Source organism: Rhinolophus hipposideros (assembly GCF_964194185.1).
Source record: "Rhinolophus hipposideros genome assembly, chromosome: 9".
Classification (NCBI taxonomy): domain Eukaryota; kingdom Metazoa; phylum Chordata; class Mammalia; order Chiroptera; family Rhinolophidae; genus Rhinolophus; species Rhinolophus hipposideros.
The window spans coordinates 39,267,518-39,284,901 of record NC_138055.1 but is presented as its reverse complement, the minus strand read 5'-3'; the positions used below and the strand labels follow the sequence as shown (position 1 = coordinate 39,284,901).

The following is a 17,384-nucleotide window of genomic DNA, read 5'->3' as shown; positions in this document are numbered from 1 at the left end:
TGTTAATTTTGAACATCTTTAGGTTTAGCCTCAGTTCTACCTGAGATTTTCTTTATCATCCCAAGGAACTCAATTTACTGAGCTTAAGAAAAACTATTTACTATACTTCTTTAAGAATTTTGAAGGTGTGAACAAGACTGTAGGTTCCTTTAACACAGGAACTATATATCACGTACAACTTCTTACAGAGTTCCTTGCACAAAGTACACACATGCGATAGCTATTTGGTGAATAATGATCCTTGTATTAAGGTTAAATCTTAAAAAAAAAATCGTAGTTTGAATGGTACCAATATTCACTGCAAAGTATACTAAGCTTCAAATTGTAACTATTAAGTTACCAAATTTCTTGCTGAGTACATTAAATCCTTATCAGGAATCTCAACTTTTTGTTATTATTTTAGGCTAGAAATGTCCATGCATTCTACTCCACAGGATCAATTTTGGGTAAATAAAATAGTGTGTGTGAAAAACTACAAATGCCTTAGAAGGAAAAGTATGTTATAAATTTTACAATTATTAGACTTACAGAAACAAATATAGTTAAGTCCAAAACCACCCCAAAGCAACCAACACCCATAAGTACATAAGTAGTTGATATGTACGGATGTTGATGGAAATGAATATACACCAGAATTTAAATGAGAAGAGAAGTATAGCCAGAGTGGACTAGTGCAACCCAAACTATAGTCCATTGTCCAAACAAATCCACAGTTATTCTTCTCTCTTGAAACAGCCCAAATCCTACAGATCTGATTCCAGCATCATCAAAATAAATGATTTGTCCTAATTTGTAGAGCAGACATGTCTAGGGAACCAGATGATCCATGGAACATTAATATCATGTGGGTATTTAGTAGATAACCTTAAAAAGAATACATCATAGCTAACTTTGGGAACCGTAATAAGATTATTTTACAAGTCACAAAAATTTTAATTAATTCCTTTAAGTCGTACTTTACAAATGGAGAAAAGTATAAAGCTATGGAGCAAGCTAGGGGCAAAATGTGTAATAAATAGCCCCAGTAAAATTTAAGCCATAGGAGACAGAAATCCGGGTTTAATTCACCATAACAGTACCTAACACATAGAAAATATTTGACAAATATGTGGAAAAGAACTGAAGAAATCAATCCTGATTTCAGCATGTCCAAGTCCGGTTATTTGCCTATTCGCAGAGAAACTATTAGAACTTGGATGTTAATTATGTCCATAATTATATTCTTAGTTTAGCTTTTTGGCTACAGTAGCATAGACAAATTAATTGTTGTAAAGGGTCATTTGAAATTAAGCACAATTTCAACTTTCTTAGAAAAATATCAGTTTGCTTTTCAAAAATGTATTTCAGATCTTTTCCAATTTTTAACTAAATAGGCAAACTATTTTTATTTATTTTAATAAAATAAGCAGAACTAAAAGGCATCTGCAAAATGGGTAAGTTAAAACTTTGAAGGTATACTTTTATGTTTTTTCTGGCATAAGTGCTCTTTTCGAGCAAAATATTCCTTCAAATTTTGCAAGGCTATTATAATATCTCTGAAAATTTCAAACACCTTATAAGCAAATATTTCTTATTCAAAAGGAGAGCCTATTTGACTGAGATTTGAAAATGATGACTCTCATTTGAGAGTCAGCATTTGAAAAATGATGACTCTCAGTCATTTCACAGAAGCATCTATTTTTCCATGAGCTCTACATATCTATTTTACAGGCAAAGAAATAGACACTGAGGTTAATAAATGTGCTCAAAATCAGATGACAAGACTCAATCGAACAAAGAAAATCCATCCACTTGGTTCCGTTTGTCTTAGCTGTTCTAACCTCGTACAGCAGGTTTCTCTTCATGCACTAAGTACTTAATCTATTTTTATAGCCTCTTAATTATTTATTCATTCTTCATTTATTCATCTAATATTTACTAAACCCATACTTTATTTCAGACACTGTTCTATACTGGGAATACAGAGTGAACAAAATAGACATGATGCTGACTCTCCTGAATAATTTACATTGGCAAGGGGATGGGGATGGTGGGGAGGACAACAAAGATTAAAAGGTAGACAATAAACAAACCATTTTCTGATGGTGTTACATGGTATACAAAAAACAAAAATGGATAAAAATGAAGATAATGCAGGAGAAAATTTTCAGAGAGGACAGTGAAGAAAGAGCTCTCTGAAGAAGTGTAAATAAGAGTTGAGATGGCACAAGTGAAAAAAACTCAGCTATATGTAAAGTCTGGGGAATGAACATTTCTATCAAAGGAAAAAGTACAAAGTCTTAGGGTGGGAATAAGGCTGATAAGTTCAAGAACAAGTAAAAAGGCCAATGTAGATCAGATGAACCATGGATCATATGAATCAGATGCTCCAGTTACACCAGATTTTCTTTTTATCCTTCAACAGGCCAAACTTCTTGATGACTGGGTCTGGGGTCTTGCTGAGCCCTATGTCTGAAAGTAAATCAGAGGTCAGAAAAGGAGGCGGAGGACAAGAATCATGTACAACCATGGAAATGTATTTTAATTATATTCTAATTGTAATGAGAAACCCCTAAAACCTTTACACCAAAAGTTTCTAAACTCTAATATATATTTTTATCATCTTCAAACAGTGTTCAAAGTATCAAAAGCATTCTAATGCTATCAAAACTTTCTCCATCAATAGACAATGTGTGAGAATGAAAATATGCAGCAATGATTTTTGTGGGCTACACATATATGTTAGAAACTTGTAATTAATGTGCCTGCATAAACATTTTTTAAATTTATTTTAAAATTTACTTTTTTTAAATGTATTGGGGTGACATTGGTTCACAACATTATATGAGTTTCAAGTGCACACTTCTATATCATCTGTACATTGCATTGTGTTCACCACCCAAAGTCAAGTCTCCTTTCTGCACCATATATTTGATTCCCTTTACTCTCTTCATCTTCCCCCCATTCTCTTCCCCTCTGGTAACCACCAGACTGTTATCTGTGTCTATAAGTTTGTTAGTTTTGTTCATCTGTTTTGTTTGTTGCCTTCTTTTTATATCATACATATGAGTGAAATTACATCGTTCTTGTCTTTCTCCATCTGACTTATTTTGCTTAGCATAATACTCTAAGCCATGTTGTCACAAATGACAGTATTTCATCCTTTCTTATGGCAGAGTAGTCTTCCATTGTATGTATGTACCACATCTCCTTTACCCAATCATGCATGAAGGATACTTAAGTTGGTTCCGTGTCTTGGTCACTGTGAATAGTGCTGCAATGAATGCAGGCGTACATATATCTTTACAGATAAATGTTCTCAAAGTTTTCATGTAGAAACCCAGAAGAGAGATTGTTGGGTCATATGGTAATTCTATTCTTAATTCTGTGAGGAACCTCCATACTGTTTTCCACAATAACTCTACCAGTTTACATTCCCAGTAGCAGTGTATAAAGTTTCCTTTTTATCCCATGTCCTCTCCAATACTTCTTATTTCTTGTTTTACTAATAATGACGATTCTAACTTGTATGAGGTGGTATCTCATTGTGGTTTTGATTTGCATTTCCCTTATAGTTAGTGAAGTTGAGCGTCTTTTCATGTATCTATTGGCCATTTGTTTATCTTCTTGGGAGAAGTGATGAACATTTTTTTATTCAGTAAAAATTAAGAGTAATACAATTATCCTCTCTGGCAATGAAGGAGTTATTCGTAGTAAGAACTATCTCAGTTTCCTTCATGTCTCACAAAAAATGTGCCATAGATATACTACAAATATATCTGGCAGGCAATATTTAACTTCAGCTTAGTCTGGACAATAGCATGCAGTTCTTCTACAATACTTACATTCTCCACTTGTTTGCGAATAGACTGGCAACAAAGACTACGAAAATGAAGACCTGATGTCCAAATGATGACAGCTAAAAAGACTGGGATCTGAATGCTGATCTTTGTTTCCACCGTGTCTTAATGTTCAATGACTCTTGGCTAATGAAAGATATATTTTGCCCACTTGGGGGTCTAAAATGTTAATCTACAACTTTGTTGACTTGTATTTCTGGGGAAGAAAATGATAGTTTTATAGATCATATATCACACAAATATACTGTGCGTGTATGTGTGTTTGTATTTAAGGCCTCAATCATAGAACTAGTGATCCAACTGACAAATAGATGTGGTTGTGTTAGAAGAGAAACATTAGGCCATCTCTGAAAACATGTTTAGACATTTTAAAAACTTCATGGGGATAGAAAAAGAAATACCGTAATTAAAATCTATCATGGAGAGGTGATTTAAAAGTACAGTGTAAAAAGGACTAGTGAGTACAGTTCTCCAGGGGAAAGATTTCGATCTAGACTTAAGGCTTTCATTTACTCAAAATTGGCTCCAAATTCAAGTTTAGGTTCATGGTCTCCTGCTACTCGGGTTGGCAGAGGTTAGGCAACACTCAAACCCAGTGAGTTCCGCTCAATCCTTGGGGAGAATGAAGGTGCATGTTTTTCAAAAGTAAATTCCAGATGTCTGAGGAGTAATAGTGATGGATTTGGCTATATTTCTTTTTAGAAAGCAACACAGAAATTATGACCTAAAATTATGGAAAAACTGGACTGAAAAACAAAAGATTTCTCCCTTCCTTTTCCCTTAATTTTAAAAAAGGAGGAGAATTAACGAGGTCATGTTGAGGCTGCTGAAAATGTATCCTATTACAGATCTCAAGCATTTGGAATTGCTGTGATCCTCAGGTTTTTCTATGTATTTGAATTACAGTGCAGAGGTACTATACAATTCAAAAAGAAAAATGTTAAATTATGGGTGTAGATCTAAACATGGAAATTCAATATAGTCTAGCCATGCTATAAAGTGTTTTGTAGGCGGTGAAAGCCAAAGAAAATCTTCAGGACTGAGGGAATCATTCCTATTGGCCTTGTTGTTAAGGGATTCTAGTAACATAAGAGTTGTTACCTCAAACACCACAAAAGTCTCCCAGTGAAAATTTCTTTTGTGCCATGGACAACACATTAAAATTAAGAAGTTTCTAAAATTAAGTACAGCACAGAGGCTTTGCATGTCTGCCTTCCAGATACTTTAAACTTCTGAAAAGCTGCCATATGGATATGCCTCTTCCTCAGATGCCACAATATTGTTCCTTGTGACTTGAGTAAGAGCTGCAGTTTCAGAGAAAGAGAGAGAGAGAGAAAGAGAGAGAGAGAGAGAGAGAGACAGAGAGAGAGAGAGAGAGAGAAATTCTGACTAAAACAATCTCTTCAGAACCTTTCATAGGATTAAATGAAGCACCTGATTATTGAACACTAAAAACCCATACATCTCATTTTCTGAAATATCAGAAACCATGGAAGGAAAGAAACCCATCTAGATGTCAGAAATATTTTACCTAAATACACACGCATTACCATTTTAAGAAGGGAGGTATAATTTGTTGAATAGAGCCCTGAATGAAACTTTGAGTGACCTGGATTTTATTTAAAACTCTTCCTTTGCTTATATGTGTTTGATCAAGGCACTATGTTTCTCTCTGTCTCAGATTCCTTATCTAATCAATAGGGGAGAATAACAGATATAGTTTCTTCTCTGTCAATGATGAAGGAATTCTGTGAAATTATAACAGTTAATTTAATTCTTTATGCTGATATTTCAAAATGGGATTTTTCTAACCACTCGCTGATTTTTGAGAACTAAATTCCTCACTTTTTCATGATAAATGAAACTCATGCTCTGTGGATTCAAGTTGGAATCAACAATATCTTTTAAATCACTAGATGTAAGAGCATTACAGTTAAGAATTTCCTTCCAAATTAATCAAGATCCATACCTCAAACAGAGATCTCAAAGATTAGAAAAGAACGTTTTTCCACACTGAAAAACCGTCAACAATAAGTGAGATTAGAGACTTCTCTTAAATCAATTTTATTAGAAAGTACACTGACAGGATCAAATTTACCTTTACGTTTCCTTTTTTATCATAAAGAGAATAAAATTGTGAACTAAGATAATGATGTAAGATACTTCAACTGGGTTCTTTTCCAGTTAAAAATTAACCATATATCACAGAAGTTATAATGTTCGGATTAATACGTGAAATATTTAAAATCCATTGGACTGGGCACCAAACTATTAGAAGTCTCATCTCCAGGACTAGAGCAGGTAGCAGGTGCCCCTGCAGTGCTGAGCTCTAGCCTGACTGTGGAGGGTTAGGGAGAAGTCCCAGGCGAAGGGACAAAGTCATCAAAGTGATTCTGAGAAACCATTAATATACTAACTGGTATGGAAGTATTTCACTATTATATAAAGGCACTAAGTGATGCTTGCCAGCTGGACATTAGCCCAGATTGGGTTGTTATAATGGATTAATTATCAAAAAATTTGGCTGCATGAATATCCTGCTAAACACCAAAACAGGATTCAAGTTAGGATCAAACGAACGTGGTGCTTCTGACTACATAGACTAAATCAGACTATATATGGACTCTTCCTCCAATGGAATTCCTTTCTCATTGCTATAAAGCAATTTGACAATCAAGTCACTGCAAATCAGAGACACGACAATTTTAAATAATTTATCCAGTCTCTGAAAAAATAAAGCCTAGGAAATAGAAGTGAGTGGTTCTCAGAGAGCAATGGGAGCAAAATTTAATTTTCACTATGCATACTTCCATGTCTTTTGAATTTTGTGTTCTATAAATATGTTACCTTGTCAAAAAATAAGGTGTTTTGAAAATAATAGGGAAAAACATTCTATTATCTAATAATTTATACTGGGTATAAAATTACTCTTCTCATATGCCAAGTTTCCCCAAAGCTGATTAACAAGGACTTAAGATTAAAATCAAAGCCAGCCTTCTATTTGATACTGGGTTGCATACTGATTAGAATGTGACAAACATCCTAAAATGCTATTCAGGTTCTTACCTCTCTGTCACTGGTTCTTACATCTCTGTTTGCCTTCCTTAGAGTCTGTGTTTTATAGTTCATAGAAAAGCATAAAGTTAACCATTCCTCTCTTTTTTTTTAATTTATTGGGGTGACAATTGTTAGTGAAATTACATAGATTTCAGGTATACAATTCTGTATTACATCATCTATAAATCCCATTGCGTGTTCACCACCCAGAGTCAGTTCTCCTTCTATCACCATATATTTGATCCCCCTTACCCTCATCACCCACCCCCCACCCTCCTTACCCTCTGGTAACCACTAAATTATTGTCTGTGTCTATGAGTTTTTGTTTCTCATTTGTTTGTCTTGTTCTTTTGTTGTTTTTGGTTTATATACCACATATCAGTGAAATCACAGGGTTCTCTGCTTTTTCTGTCTGACTTATTTAGCTTAGCATTATACTCTCAAGATCCATCCATGTTGTCACAAATGTTCCTATATCATCTTTTCTTACAAACCAGCAATACATTTAAAAAATTAAAAGTAGTTCCTGCACACATATTTTCATTTAGAATTAGAAAATTAAATAAGTATAACTTTCATCAGTCTATCTTTTCTGCCTTAGATGTGACAGACATCCTAATATGCTATTCAGGTTCTTACCTCTCTGTCACTGGTTCTTACATCTCTGTTTGCCTTCCTTAGAGTCTGTGTTTTACAGTTCAGAGAAAAGCATAAAGTTAACCATTCCTCTCTTTCAAACAAGCAAAGCATTTAAAAAATTAAAAGTAGTTCCTGCACACATATTTTCATTTAGACTTAGAAAGTTAAATAAGTATAACTTTCATCAGTTTATCTTTTCTGCCTTAAGAACTATGGCGTACATCCTTTCACTAAGTGGGATGTTGGTGGCCAATAAAAAAAATGAATAAAAATAAATCTGTTAACCCACACACTTCAGTTTTTTTCCCCTAAAGTCTAATTATGAAACGCTTCTCAGGCAATATCAAAAATTGAAATGCCTGAGAGCAGATATACCTTGCTGACAATTCAGTTTATTAGAATAATGAAAGATTAAGATCCATATAATTGATACATTAACTGGCAAAGTTACAAAAATGATATTCTTTACAGATGTTACTGTATAATCACTCTTCCAGCATTATTACTAGAGGTAGAAACCTGTTGCGTAACCTTAGATAAAAGGAAGATTTGAAAAAAACCTTTAACCCATCAGAACAGGTCAAGCCTCATTCGGGCCAATATGGAGAGACAATATTAAGAACACAAGATACTAATGATAAAGTAGTCTGAATTTTTATGATAAGAAGAAGAAATCTGTAATTCATCAATAATGTCTGGGCGGCATAGGACTGCTAGTGATGGAATTTTCAAGTCTGATCAACACTAGTCACAAATATTAACCTGATTTGTTATAAAAAAGAACCAGTAACACTGAAAGTGCATTTTAGAAGCAAGCCAGAAATAACTAATGGGGGGGGGGCGGGAAGGCAGGTCTTAACGTATCTTAAGAAACAACTAATTAAATAAACACTTTTTTCATTTAACATTCATTTAACATTTTGTTTACTGTTGGAGGTATTTTTCAAGGTCTGCTCTGCAGCAGAAATTTGAAATTTATATCCGCAATACAGAATAAAGCCTTTCCTTTCATTCTTTTAACTATCAGGCTAATGATCCAGTCACAATATAAAGGCAAGCCTTAAATCTATATTAGAACAAGTTTTCTTGCAAAGTTTCCAATGCCTTTTGGTTTTGGCCTCATGGATAAAACCACAAGAATAGCCTTGCATGCAAAATTCTGGCTTAGCCCAGTAAACTTAGAGGCACACAAGAACTATTCTCAACTACCAAACCTTTCTCAACCCTCTGCCGAGGTTAAGTTTGGTGGGAGGGATAAGAATGGACGAGCCAAGTGGTTAGTTCCAAACCAATCACTAGTATCTAGCATGCTGTTATGCCAAACTCTACTGGCAACAGCACACATCTTTTGTCCAGGAAAAATCTGATCATATGATAAAAGCTGGAATTTATGAGAATCCTAGTTCAATCAAATAACTGAAACTATAAATTTATTTCATACTTTTGAATTAACAATACAGTAGAATTCAAAATATATATATATAACAAGTCTCATGTCTTAATTTATACTTCTCGCCTCTTTGCACAAAAAGTTAGCAATCTCTAATCAAGGGAAAATATCAAAAGAAGAGAAAACAAATTTGTTTCCCCCCTCCTTGGAGCAGAACTTTATACAATACAAGTAATTCTACACCCTGGGAAAAACTGGTCTCCTAAATGTAATATGTTCTCCCTTATAAAACAGTATAAACAACTCAAGAGTTCAAATAAAACACTAGCAAGTGGGGGCTTTTGAAACATAGAATATAACAAGCATGTGATCTCCAAGCTGGCATTTAACATATGGTACACTGCTAAAATTCAAAGCAATCCATACCAAAAGGTATTTAAGGAATACTTAACCTTTACAGAAAATGCACAGAAGACCAACACACTCAATAAAATCAAGGTTGGGTAAAATGGAAATGAATATATAAAGAATTTTAATAATTAAGGACAACTTAAGTTTATGTAGCAAGTTTGCATCATTTTTCACTATGAGTAGCAAAACATTTTTGTGCTTAATAAAACTCTAGAGTAACTGATTCAATAGCCTGATACTTAAGCAAAACAAAAAGGGAAAAAATTTGTATCAGAAAATTCTCTTCGTAAAATGTTCTAAGACTTTAGAAAAAAAAATCTGCCCATTCTTTGCTTTCTCATTTAAATAGTCATGTATTTATAAGCACTATTGATGTGACTAGAATTCATTGGTGTTTGGCATCTGGGTTGTAACATACAGAATTAAAGATCATCAATTCAGTCAAGCTTCAGAAACAAAGATTGTGAAAGAAAAATGGGTGTGTATCTCTGTATGTCTAGTTCAGTGTAGACACCTTGAGATGTATGGATATCTATAAGTAACGATGACTTCTGTAAATTTACTATGCTTGGCTAAATGCAGGTACACAATACCCAGGGTGAGAAAAGAAACTATTAGAGTTTGAGAAGGTATACAAAACATTTCTAGTTTCAAGGTGAACGTGATAACTAGGAACTGATTTCCATATCACCAAAACACTAACACAGAAAAATGTTTAGGTTAAGGACCCGTAACAGGACCAAGAAATGTGTAATAGACCTTAAATCATTATAGTTATAATTTATTTGGTGTTTGCATATAAATATTAAATCAAACTGCATTTTCATTTTTGTCTTTTTCAGGCTATTTTTTAAATCTCACTTTCAATACTCTGTCAACTGTCAAAATTCAATAATGTTTCAATACTTCTCCTATCTGCTATGATTTGAAAAATATCTAAATCTCTTAAGTTTAAACAACAAAAACAGCAGAGTGTAATTGAATTTAAAATATAAAAAAGTTAACAGCCGTAACCAAGAAAATAACTTGCAACTGTAACCTCAGGATGAAATTAAAAACTTTGTATAGAACAGTTTCAAAAGGAAAAGGTCTTTTGCTAATTGATCTACCTTAAAGCAAATACCACATTAAAAAAAAAAAAGATGAAGAAAGGAAGGGGGGAGTCTGTTGTCACTGCCTTGAACAAGAAGAGTGTGTATATAGTAGCAAACAAAAATGTTAACCAAAATGTATATTCATATCTTCTTTGTATCAAACTGGATTTTTAAATGAACTGAACTCAAAGTAAGATAAAATAAAAACAACATGTTGAACTTAATTTCTTGAGCACTTTCCACTCACTGTTATAGTACATTACAAAAGTTCCAGCTTTGAACTTTAACACACTGAGTCAACTAGTACTTCCTTTGGAAAATTCTTCCCCAAAGTTATTTAGGATAAAAAGAAAAGTAATTTTAAGAATGTGTCAGGACCTAAAATGGCTTTACCTCAAGTGCTTATATACAACATGTTAATCGAATAGTATACACAGAATTCTAAAAAGAAAAACACATCTGTGCAAGAAGTGAAAATAGTTGAAAACTCTCTCTTTAAAAGACAAGCATCTTATTCTTTAAGTTATAGGATTACATCTACTTTAGCAAATATGCCTCTATTTTTTCCATGTATGACTTTCTTTCATAGTCCTTCTGTGCTATTACACCAATCCTCCATTATAAAAAAATTTCTTCTCACTATGATCACTTATCCCACATCAAGGAAAGCAAGACATATGTTTACAAAAACAAACCAACCAACCAACAAACAAAAAAACACTTAATGTACGATAAATTCTAGTTTCTTAGTTATAGCTAAAAATATGATTTTTTAAAATTGTTTATAAACAGAGAGCAATCCATCCTATAGTCATTTAGGTTCTGTTAGAGTATCTCTCATCTTTCTCATATGGAAATTTTTTCCATTGATTTCAATGGGAAACACACACATATATATGCACGCACCCACATGCACACACACACACACACACACACACACACACACACACACACACACACCCTTGACAGGTTTAATATTAGATGATAAAAACGGGAAAACATGGCAACAGGCTTAAATAGATAGAATACATTCAAAGACAAATGTGAAAGGAAATTACAATGATTAATCAATAAGCTCTACTAATAGAAGTCCTTAGCAGTCCCAAAGTAGAAATTTTTGCAGAAACAAAATGTTCTTTTCGGAATTCATAGAATTAAGATAAATAAATTATTATATATCATACTGAGGTAGAAAATGATAATATTAATACATAATACATAATAATGTACATAACAAAATGTGTACATAACAAAAACACTTTAGAATTTAAAGTTGTTCAAATATGGATTACATTGTAGATTTTTTTTTACCCAGTTCTTGAAGTAGATAATTTGAAGTTGTATGAATAAAAAGTTATCAAAAAATCTAAATTCTAATCTGATGAGGTCAGCTAATCCCTTTAATAAAGAACTAATACAAGGTGAATCAGAACTTTGAATTCTTTGTGAAATGTATAAATCATAGCAAAGCTTATTTCTAGTTTTAAATCAGAAACTGCTGATCACATCATTTGGAAACTTTAAAAAGTGCTATCCATTTGAATAGTGTTAGGTACACAAGATATGGGAAGCAAACCATACTAGAATTTTGGAGTATTTTTTTTTTAATCTGATCGCCAATGTAAAAAATTAGATTGGAATTTAGATTATTATGGTTTAAATTAATATTTGAAGCCATGATAATTTGCTGAAATAAAACTCCAAAACATAGGCTAAAATTCATGAGGTACAATATCAGAATTTACTCATGCAAAAGGACAGTCCCACAACTTAGAAAAAAGGAGTATTAAAACATTCAACATGAACTATGAAAACATCATGGTAAATGAAAGAAGCCGGTCACAAAAGACCACAAATTAATGATTCTATTTATGTGAAATGTCCAGAAGATGCAAATCTACAGTGACATAATGTAGATTAGTGCTTACCAAGGGCTGGGAAGCAGGGTAGTTGGAAGGGACAGAAGAGGGACTGCTAATAGGTACAAAGTTTCATGTAGGGGTGATGAAAATACTTTAAAATTAGATTGTGATGATGAGTGTATAATTCTGTGGATATACTAAACACTACTGAATTATAAACTTTAAATAGGTGAATTTTATAGTATGTGAATTATATTTCAATAAAGCTGTTCAGGAAAGATTATAAAATATTTAAATAGTATCACTAGCTTACTCTAAATCAAAATATATGACTAATAAACTTTCCTCTGTAGTTATCATTATTGGTTATTAGTTCAGGTTCTTGGAAATCACAGTGACAACTGGAAGAAAGCCTTCTCTATAACATTTTAAATTGATTATACTTCCTGAAATACATATGTACAAATGTAAACTAGCTCCAAACGGTTTTTATAGTCCTTCAATCAAACTTTCTTTAATAAAGAAATTTCTAAGCTTTATTGTGGGATAGAATGTAGAAGAAGAAGTAAATAAATTTGGAATAACTATAATAAAAAATTACACCATTACTGATGTTGGCATTTTACCAGTTCAAGTGTAGAAGCCTTACTTCTCTTTATGTCCTTTATTCTCCTTTGTTTATACTATAATTTTCTTAAAAATTTACTTTACATACATTGAGAAACACATCAGATAATGCTATAATGTTTTATTAACAGTCAAACATAATTTCGGAAACTTAAGAGTCTTTTGTACGGGGTGGCCGGTTAGCTCAATTGATTAGAGCATGGTGCTGATAACACCAAGGTTGCCAATTCAATCCCACATGAGCCACTGTGAGTTGTGGCCTCTTTAAAAATAATAATAATAACAACATAAAAAATGAAGTCTTTAAAAATAAAGGTCTATTGTATTTATCCATATTTTTGCTCTTTCCTAATGTTCCAAAATTCCTTCCTGTATCACTTTCTTTTGTTTAGATAACTTCCTTAATAATTGTTTTGTGTAGGTTTGCTATAACAAATTTTTCTTTCATCTGGTAACATACTGATTTCCTCTCTTCGTTTCAGAAGTATATTTTCACTGGCTATAGAAATCTGAGTTGAAGTTTTTGTTGTTTTTTTTTTTTTTTTCAGCACTTGTTCCATTTCCTTCTGCCCTCCTTGGTTTCTGAGGAAAAATCCAATGCCATTCTAATTTATTTTCTTCCTCAGGATAAAATGTCATGTTTCTCTGGCTTTCAATATTTTTTTTCTTTGTCTTTACTTTTCAGAAGTTTGACTGTGATATGTGTATTAATCAGGGTCTCTAGAGAAATAGAATCAGTAAGATGTGAATCAGTGAGAGAGAGAGATTTGTTGTAAGGAATTGGCTTCATAGTTATGGAGCCTGTTAAATTCAGTATCTGTAGGGTAGGCTGGCATACTGGAGACTCAGGAAAGAACTAATAATTCAGTCTAAAGGCCATCTGTTAGCAGAATACATTCTTGCTCAGGAGAGGTCAGTCTCTGTCCTATTAAGACCTTCTACTAACTAGATGAGTCCACCTAATTATGGAGGGCAACCTGCTTTACTGAAAGCCCATGGATTTAAATGTTAAAAAACACACCCTCACAAAAACATCTAGAATAATGTTTGTCAAATATCTGGGCACCATCGCCCAACCAAGCTGACACACAAAATTAACCATCACAATGCGTCTTGGTGTGGAATATTTTGGTTTCTTTGTCATGTTTAGAGTTCACTCAGCTTATTTAATATGTACTTTCATTTCTTCTGCTAAATTTGGGAAATTTTCATCCACTATTCTTTAAATATTTTTTAAGCTCAACTCTTTTTCCTTTCTTTCCAGGACTCTGATAACATGACTTTTAGATCTCGTTATAATGACACAGATTACAAAATCCCTGTTTGTTTTCAGTTTATTTTCTCTCTATTGTTCAAATTTAGTGATTTGTATTGCTCTATTTTCAAGTTCACTGATTTTTCCCATGTTTCTCCAGTATACTTTTGAACGCCATACACTGAGTTTTTTAGTTTGTTGTGGTTTTTTTTTGTATTTTTTCAGTTCTAAAATTTCCATTGGGTTCTTCTTTATGTAATCTATTACTTAGCTAAAACTGTCTATTCCTTTGCAGAAATTTCCTACTTTTTCATCTGTTTCAAGCATGTTCATACTTGTTTGTTAAAGTACTTTTATGATAGATGCTTTGAAATCCTTGTCAGAGAATTCTAACGTTGGTGTCAGCTCAGTGTTGGCTTCTGCTCATTGTCTTTTTTCATTCAAGATGAGATTTTCTTGGTTCTTGGAAAGGGTAGTTATTTTCAATTGAAACCTGGATATTTTAAATCTTGTTTTAGCAGGCTTCCTCTGATATGATACTTCTACAGAAGGGAACGGGGGGAATAGTCAGGTACAGAAGTGCAGGATCCTGACTCATTCTCTGCTGACACACAGGGCAGAGGGAACAAGGACCTCCTCACTATTGCTGGACATGGTTAGGAGTTCATCACCCCACTAGAACTTCACTGGTATCACTCTGGCTAGGAAGAGTAAAGGCCCCACCTTATTGTTCCCCAAACGGTCTCTCACTGACACTGCAGGGCATGACCTTTTTACTACTGAGCAGTTATTAAAGTCATGACTCTCCATTAAATATTCCTTCATACCTTTTCAATGGGGAAAGGAAAAAGGATCTCATTACCACCAGGGTGGAGTGGCAATTGATTTCCTTTGTGGCCTACCAACACTCAAGTGGGAGGGGACGTACTAGCCAGTGGGTCCAAAAGTCCTGGTCCCCCAGTCAGCCTTCTTTGACACCTCCACAACAGGAAAGAAGAAGGGAACCTCCTTATAGCCTGGTGAGGGTGGAAATCTCGCTTCCCTAATTAGCAGGGAACCACTTGGCAGGCTGGGAGTGGGGCTGCAGTTTATTCTACTGTATTTGACAGGAGTAGAATAGTTATGAGTATTATCTAATAGTTTTCTGTCTTGTTAGATGAAGGCTTTACTTGTCTTTTGGGTAGAGAGAAAGGCTTTTCTTGGGGTTTGCTGTCTGTGCCCATTTGTGATATCTGAGTTTTTCACTTCTCTAGCACCAAGTCTGGGGCAAATGAAGCAAAAAGAAAACCCAGAAAACCCAGCACCATGTAGTTACTTGGTTCCTAAGGACCCCTAGCCAGTCTGCCTTCTCTGTGCAAACTTTCAAGGTTCTTAATGTTTGTTTAACACATAATGTCCAGGGTTATTATTTTAGCTGCATTTCGTATGAAGAATAGGGGGCGAAAACGTCTACTTCATATATCTGAAGCAGAGGTTAATGCAAAAATAAAGAATCTTCGGGTCGGCCCGGTGGCTCAGGCGGTTGGAGCTCTGTGCTCCTAACTCCAAAGGCTGCCGGTTCGATTCCGACATGGTCCAGTGGACTCTCCACCACAAGATTGCAGGTTCAAATCCTCGAGTCCCGCAAGGGATAGTGGGCTGTGCCCCCTGGAACTAGCCACAGCAACTGGACCTGTAGCTGAGCTGCGCCCTCTACAACTAAGACTGAAAGGACAACAACTTGAAGCTGAACGGCACCCTCCACAACTAAGATTGAAAGGACAACTTGACTGGAAAAAAGTCCTGGAAGTACACACTGTTCCCTTCCCCAATAAAATAACGTCCTGTTCTCCTTCCCCAATAAAAATCTTTAAAAAAATAATAAAGCATCTTCCTGTGCATTATTTTTTAGGCTTTTGTCATTTTTCTTTTACTTTATTTGGAATGTTTTACTATCTTTTCTAATGAAATCTTTTCCCAAACTCCTTGTTTCAGCTTGACTTGGAGAGGGAAAAAAATGATTGATCATATCTAGTCCAGGATATGTCAGATCCCTAGAGGAGAGGGATGGTGGAATTCTCTGGTCCAGTTTCATATTTCAGGAAATACCTGCACAGGTAGGAGAGGTAAAAGTGTGAAGCCCTGAAAACTGAAGAATCAAAGACAGCTATGATTTTAGGTTCCTTACATCTTGTAAATGCATGTACATTTCCCATATGTGCCCGTGCCCAGGTGTATGTGTATGAAATATAAATTTTACTGGCCAAGGATTTGCCTGTTTTGTTCAGTGCTGTATCTACAACACTCTGACATTAAAAAAAAAAGATGTCAATAATATTTCTTGCATTAAGGAATGAATAAATGCAAAGAGATTAGTAACACAACTTCTGTTAGCAATAGTAATTAGAAGTTGTATTTTAGTTTGTTTTTGAGTTACCCAGTGATTACTGAATCATCCATCCAAATGCTTACATATTTTAACAAAATGAAGCTTTAAAAGATATTAATGAAACGCAAGTTGCTATCTTAAAAAAAGAGAAGCATCATAAAATAATTATCACATTAACTTTACATGCATGAATTTAGAATGGAAAAAAAAATTGTTCTTGATCCATAATAGGATATAAATCATCTTACATTATAAAGACATCTAATCTACCAAGAAAACATTGCCTATTTTTCCTATCAGAATTACTTTTTGTTTCCCCCACTCTACTATTAAGTTGAATCTCAATATGCTTGCAGAACACCTGGGTTGTAATATTTTATTAACATATTAGATGTTAATCCTCCTCAGAGTACTGTAATATCGTCATGTAAAATGTGAAGCTCATCACTAAAGCAATACGGAAAGCTATACGACATGTACTTACACCAAAGTTCCTGCTATAAACGAATTTGTATAGTTTGCAAATTAACTGACTATAAGTATAATATGAAAAATGAAATATAACTTTGTAAGCTATTTGATTCAATTCCCAGTCCTTTTAAGCAAATCATACTACCTAATGCCTGAAACTTTTAAATTCTTTTTTAAATTTGTCAAATAGTGATACTAGATAAAGAAGAGATAAAATGAGTAGTTCTCAATCAAATTTCTTCAAAATGTAGTTTGCAAAATATATTTGCAGTTTTCATACATGCTTTTAACCACATTAGTTGGCAATGTTGAAGTAACAAAAAACATCTTTTCAACAAAGGAGATATATGGAGCTAGAACTAAAAAGGGAT

General features: G+C 33.8%; 1 protein-coding gene across 15 annotated transcripts in view; it reads right to left on the bottom strand.

Moving 5' to 3' along the window:
• CCDC91 (coiled-coil domain containing 91) overlaps positions 1-17,384 on the bottom strand; it is a 334,936-nt gene that overhangs the window by 119,117 nt on the left and 198,435 nt on the right. The gene's annotated exons all lie outside the window — the stretch shown is intronic.